This window comes from Rhinoderma darwinii, chromosome 9 (genome assembly GCF_050947455.1).
Source record: "Rhinoderma darwinii isolate aRhiDar2 chromosome 9, aRhiDar2.hap1, whole genome shotgun sequence".
NCBI lineage: Eukaryota > Metazoa > Chordata > Amphibia > Anura > Rhinodermatidae > Rhinoderma > Rhinoderma darwinii.
In genome coordinates, this window is record NC_134695.1 from 49,756,156 (window position 1) to 49,763,439 (window position 7,284).

The window sequence follows — 7,284 nt, forward strand, 5'->3', positions numbered from 1 at the left end:
GTATAAGCACACCACAAATCTTTACCAGGAAGGCAGTACATGGAGTGATAAATGTAGTAATGTTAGTTCACACTCTCCGCCTTCTGTAATCCCTCTCTCTAATATAATATATAGACGATAGCACAGATTTTTATCTCTTTACTTATACGTGGCCCATAAACTAAAAACATGTATGCTTCCAGTATTCATTTTAGTTATTACCCATTATTTACACAGTGCCAACATATTACACTTCGTTGCACAGAGAAAGCACTTGCTTCATTCTATGATCCCAATGGGGGGGGGGTTAAAAGTAAATTTCCCAGTTACAAGAATACATAAACGCTAGGGATTGGAAAAATGTTTAGGAGTTTGAAGGCAATACATTCACATACATAAGAACTCAATGCATATGTTGCACCGGTTTGGATTCCAAACTACGACCCCAATGCAAGTCAACGCAGCACATTGCGCAAACATTTTTCTTCTTGTAGATATCAATGGAAACGTGCTCTACTTTTTTTTACTGACCTTTGTGATTGTTGTAAGCATGTTGCACAATTGCGTTATGTTGTCACAAAATTTGCAACACTTTGAGTCTGTTGTGCCACGGTCATATTTAATTGTATACGTTGTGCCCTTAAGGCTGGGTTCACACACCCTATTTACGGACGTATTTCGGGCGTTTTAACCTCGAATTACGTCCGAAAATACGGCTCCAATGCGCCGGCAAACATCTGCCCATTCATTTGAATGGGCTTTACGATGTTCTGTGCCGACGGTCATTTTTTTACGCGTCGCTGTCAAAAGACGGCGCGTAAAAAAGACGCCCGCGTCAAAGAAGTGCCTGTCACTTCTTGGGACGTAATTGGAGCCGTTTTCCATTGGCACCATAGAAAAACAGCTCAAATTACGTCCGTAATGAACGCAGCGAAAAACGCCTGCCCTTGCCATTACGTCTGAAATTCAGGAGCTGTTTTCTCCTGAAAACAGCTCCGTAATTTCAGCCGTAACGGAGGCTGCCGTGTGAACATACCCTAATGGAGGCGTTTTACACCTCGAATTACGTCTGAAAAAACGGCTCCAATACGTCGGCAAACATCTGCCCATTACTTTCAATGGGCTTTACGTTCCGGGGTTCCATCTGAGGTTTTCGACGGGGGAACTGAACATTGATATCAATGGTGATGGAAACGGAAGCTGTGGTTTCAGTTTGACTTTCTATTGCGGGGTTCACCCGACGTAAACCTCAGACGGAACCCCGGAACGGAAAGCCAACGCTGTTGTGAACAGGACGTTATTTTAGTTGATAAGTTTTTTTGTGGGGTCTGTGCTACCATGTCCTTTGTTGCAGATAACAACCAATCAGAGCTCAGCTTTCATTTTACCTGAGCTCATTAAAACATGAAAGCTGTGGGGTTGCTATGGGCAACAAAGGACATTCTTACTATAAGACAGCTTGATAAATCTTCCCCAACGTCACTGAAGAAAGGGGGACATAATCTTCACTTGTTCAATCAGGGAGGGGGATATAAACTTCACTTGTCCAATCAGGGAGGGGCACATACACTTCACTTGATCCAGTAGGACTAGGCATTTATTTGTTTACAGCCTATGAATGAAAACAAGCTTTTTACATTCATTCACTGACAGAAAGCTGGTGTCTTGTAAATGGCGAGGAATATAAATACAAAGTATATGAGACAGTTACCTAGCTTTTTATTACGGAATGATTATGCTTTATTTACATGGGGAACCCCTTTAACACACTACAATGCCCTACTGGCTGAGAGTCATCGGTGGTTCCTATATTACCAGCAGCGGTGAAACCATAGGTTCCCATTCCCTACACAACATTTTTCTATGTGTTTGCCCTTTCATTTATTACATTCACTGCCTGCCCTGCCTGCCCTGCAACTCTCACACCCTGCCGTGTGCTGGTTTTACAGGAATTTTACGCATTCCTTTGCCTTTCTGTCATTATGTCTATAAACCTTTTGTTTACTTTTCCTGTAAGATAATTTAAGTGCTTCTTCCTGATAAGTAACTACTGACGTCTATACCATGAAAGCAGAGAAGCAACTAGTGCGAGTAAAGGGGGTTTTACACAGGATGATTATCGGGCAGACGAGCGTTAGTATAAGGCCTCATTTACACGAGCGTGTGCGTTTTGCGCGCGCAAAAAATGCAGCGTTTTGCGTGCGCAAAAGGCACTTGACAGCACCGTGTGTCATCCGTGTATGAGGCTAGTCGACGTCAGTCACTGTCCATGGTGCTGAAAGAGTTAACTGATTGGCAGTAACTCTTTCAGCACCCTCGACAGTGCATTCCGATCACCATATCGAGTAACCTGTTTAAAAAAAAAGAGGTTCGTACTTACCGAGAACTTCCCGGCCGTTGCCTTGGTGACGCGTCCTTGGTGACGCGTCCTTGGTGACGCGCCTCTCTTGACATCTGGCCCCACCTCCCTGGATGACGCGGCAGTCCATGTGACCGTTGCAGCCTGTGCTTGGCTTGTAATTGGCTGCAGCTGTCACTTGGACTGAATTGTCATCCCGGGAGGTCAGACTGGAGGAAGAAGCCGGGAGTTATCGGTAAGTCAGAACTTTTTTTTTTTTTACACGTTCACGTATATTGGAATCGGAAGTCACTGTCCAGGGTGCTGAACCAGTTTAACTCTTTCAGCACCCTGCACAGTGACTGTCTCCTGCCGGGTTCGGTCAAAACGAGTTTGGCCGAACCCGGTAAAGTTCGGTTCGCTCATGTCTAAGACACTCCGTTCGGATGTTTGTAAACAGAAAAGCACGTGGTGCTTTTCTGTTTACATTCAGTTTGACAGCTCTTGCGCGAATCACGCAGTTCGCACGGAAGTGCTTCCATGCGACCTTCGTGGTTTTCACGCACCCATTGACTTCAATGGGTACGTGATGCGCGAAAAACGCAGAATTTTAGAACATGTCGTGAGTTTTTTTCAGCGCACTCACGCTGAGAAAAACTCACGGACCGTCTGCATGCCCCCATAGACTTGTATAGGTCCGTGCGACCCGCGTGAAAAGCACGCGAGTCTCACGGACATATATCACGTTCGTGTAAATGAGGCCTAACACTCATTGCTGATAATTGCCCTGTATAAACAGGGGAACGATCAGCAGATGAGTGAGCAAATCCTCGATCATTTGCTGGTCTAAAAAAATTTTTTTAAAAAAGTTTAAAAAAAATAAAAGATCATCGTTGTCGGCAGCACATCTCCCTGTGTAAACAGAGAGGCGCTGCTGACATGATAATAATGGATGGGGACGAGCGATCGGCGTAACAAGCGCTTGTCCCCATACATAGCCCTGTGTGACAGGAGCAAACGAGCGCCTGTCTCGTTGATCGGCGCTCGGCTGCACCGGCCACTTATTGGCCGGTGTAAAAGGGCTTTAAAGGACCTTTTACATGGACCAATTATCGGGCAAACGCTCGATCATAGAACAGGGCAGCGATCAGCAGATGAACGAACAAACGTTTTAAAAATGAAAAATATTATCGTTGTCGACAGCACTTCTCCCTGTGTAAGCAGGGAGACGCGCTGCCAACATGATAATAATGTATGGGGACGAGCGATCAGAGTAACGAGCGCTCGTCCCCATATTAGCTCCTTGTGAAAGGAGCAAACGAGTGCCTATCAACGAGCTGTATCGGACGGCCTGTGTAAGAGGACCTTAAGGGCCCTTTTACAGCGGCCAATTATCAAGCAAAGGAGCATTCACAGAACCATAATTGTCCTGTGTAGACAGGGCAACAATCAGCCGATGAACGAGCAAATGCTCATTCATCGGCTGATTGTATCTTTTTAAATGCCGAAAATATAACCGTTATCAGCAGCACATCTCCCTGTGTAAACAGAGAGACGTGATGACGACATGACAGAAATGTATAGGGATGAGCGCTCGGAGTAACGAGTGCTTGAACCCATATTAGCTCCTTGTGAAAGGAGTAAACGAGCGCCGATCAACGAGCTGTCTCTTCGGGCCGTGTAAGACCACTATAACAGTAATTTATTATACCAGACACTGGCACCTATGAACATACACAATAGGCATGGACCTCCTAATAAAATCAAAATAGAACCACCCCCCACACTCCTCATCTCATGCTCCTTAACACCCATTAGCATGGATTGACACTATATTCACCTTTTACCTAATTTTGCACTAGATGCCATAAAATGTTGATTTTTTTTTTCCTGTTGTTTTTTTATTTATTTATTTATTTTTTAATTTCCAAAGCACTATCATATAACATAGAACTTTACCTTAAATGGGCTCATTTGGAATATATAAATATAGACTGGATAGTAAAGAACAAGGTGTGTTGTCATTTCCTAATACAGGCTCTGTACATCCCTACTCTACCTATACCTGAATACCGTTGCTTTCTTTACATTTTTATAAAAACAAAAATGTAAAATGGGCAGAGCCTATTGCAAAGCAACAGTCCATTGATAGCTAGGTGACCATAGAGCCATGCGTAGGTCCCAGTGTAATGCAGTGGTCCCCCTTGTAGGGGAATCTATTCATCCCTTTTTTCTACACAGTAATGAAGGCACAGATAAGTGTCTCCTTGTCTGTCACTTGTCCTGTATCTCACCCAGCACTGAGTACAGGGTTGCCAGCTATCTGTTAACTCATGGACCGGGTGTTTTTTTTTCTGCCGTCCATACTGTGCGGCAGAAAAAAACACTGTCCGTGAATTATTATTTTTTTCCTGAAAGTTTGTACTGCTCATGCGCCAAATTGATATGCGCAGTGCAAACAAGAAAGTGGTGCCACTACACTAGAAGTAGAAGGCAGAACGTGGTCTTATCGGTGGTGGGAGTAGAGTCCAGCGGACAACCGGACTCCACCCCTATCACCGCTAAGACTGTGCTCTGCACCCTATTGGTCCAAAGTATCCTCAAACCCCGCCCCATTTACTCTTAATTTCCGCCTCAATGCTCGCCCCATTTACCTCAATGAACGCACGCCACAGCAAAGGAGACTGCCCAAGGATGATGGGTGTAATAATATACAGAGATGCTGAGGGGTTAAATAAATGTATTATGGGGGTTATATAAAGGGTTGAGGAGATAATATATGGGGTTCATTGGGGTTATATATGGGGATGATCGGGGTCCCTGTATATACCATTCCTGTATATACCAGCCAGCCATCATCCCTGTATATAACCCCGTCATTCCTGTATATAACCCCCATCATCCCTGTATATAACTTCCATCATCCCTGTATGCAGGGTTGATTGGGATAATATACAGGAATGATTTGGGTTATATACAGGGATGATGTGGTTATATACAGGGATGATGGGGGATATATACAAGGATGATGGCTGGCTGGTATATACAGGAATGATAGGTGTTATATACAGGGATGTTAGGAGTTATATACTGGAATGATAGGGTTATATACAGGGATGATGGCTGTTATATACAGGGATTATGGCTGTTATATACAGGGATGATGGCTGTTATATACAGGGATGATGGCGGTTATATACAGGAATGATGGCGATTATATACAGGGATGATGGTGGTTCTATACAGGGATAATGGCGGTTATATAGAGTGATTATGGGGGTGATATAGAGGGATGATAGGGTTATATACAGGAATAAAGGGGGTTATATACAGGGATGATGGGGGTACATCAGGTTTATCACTAGCTCTTGATTTTGTAATGTGTCCGTAAACATTTTGGTCTGTCTGTGATTTTTAGCTCAGTTGTTATTGAAGTAGAGGTTGGCAACCCTGACTGGGTATCAGCGGCCAGTGTAGCTGAATGAAGTAGAACCAGGCATGTATTTGTTTAAACAAAATTATTATTACTATGACTTTTTTTTTGTTGTTTTGTTTTTTTTAATTCGTGGACAGCAAGCAGACATCCCCAGCCCTCTTAGGCCTCATTCACACGGCAGGGTTTCCCGGCCGAGTGCCGGCCGTTCATAAATCGGCCGGCACCCGGCTGCATTAGGAATAATAGACCCCTAATGGGGCTATTCACACGACCGATTTTTTGACGGCCGGGAAAACCGTCCGTCAAAAAATAGGACATGCTCTATCTTCGCCCGGGTACCCGGCCGCCCGGCTCCCATAGAAGTCTATGGGGCCGGGTATTACACGGCCATCACCGGAATGTGTTCCGAGTGATGGCCGGGTTTTCCGGCGCTTGCGCTCTATCTCCTCCTCCTCACAGCGCAGAGTGCATGTGAGGAGGAGGAGTTGATGCCATTCTGACGAATGGCATCGCTGTACACTGTGTGGCAGGGCCGGGGTGTACAGCAGGTGGAAGGGAGCGCTGCGCTGGCTCCCTTCCCCTGCTTGAAAAGCACCCTGGCCCGGCGACACCTTTGATGGCGCCGCTAGCAGCTGCAGCTGATGCGGCTGCAGCTGCTGCTGCGGCTGCTACTACTGTAGCGACGCCACTATAGCAGAGCGGGGAGGCATCTCCCCGCTCTGCTATGTGCTAGCCGCACTTTAGCTCCTTGAAGGAGCGGAATCCCCGTGTTTTCGGGGATTCCGCTCCTGGACAGAGCGCTTGATGTCTCTGTCCATATCTGGGCAGTGACATCAGGGGAAACTCCTGAAGCTGAATCCCCGAACACATGGGGATTCCCCTTCAGGAGTTGCCGCTGATGTCACTGTCCGGATCTGCCCGGCCCGGCACGGATGCAAAACTTAATGCAAACCGGCCGGGCAAAATGGGCGATTTTACCGGCCGACACTCGGGCTCGGGAACGACCCGGTCGGGTGAATCCCGCCTTATGCCTCATTCACATGACAGGGTCCGAGTGTCGGCCGATAAAAACGGCCGTTTTGGGCCGTTTTTCCTGGCCGGTTTGCATCCGTTTTGCATCCGTTCCGATTCCGTTCCGTGTTGCCGTTTTTAACGGCTGATTTTGACCCGTTTTGCATCCGTTTTTTTCCCTGTCCGTTTTAAAATCGGATGAATTTCATTTAAATTTGTTGCCACACACAGCCCTCTGTAGATAATGCCACAGCCCACCTGGTAGGTAATGCCACACAGCCCCCCTGGTAGGTAATGCCACCCAGCCCCCCTGTAGGTAATGCCACCCAGCCCCCTGCAGGTAATGCCACCCAGCCCCCAGCAGGTAATGCCATCCAGCCACTATATGTAATGCCACCCAGCCCCTTGCAGGTAATGCCACCCAGCCCCCTATATGTAATGCCACCCAGCCCTCTGCAGGTAATGCCACCCAGCCCCCAGCAGGTAATGCCACCCAGCCCCCTATATGTAATGCCACCCA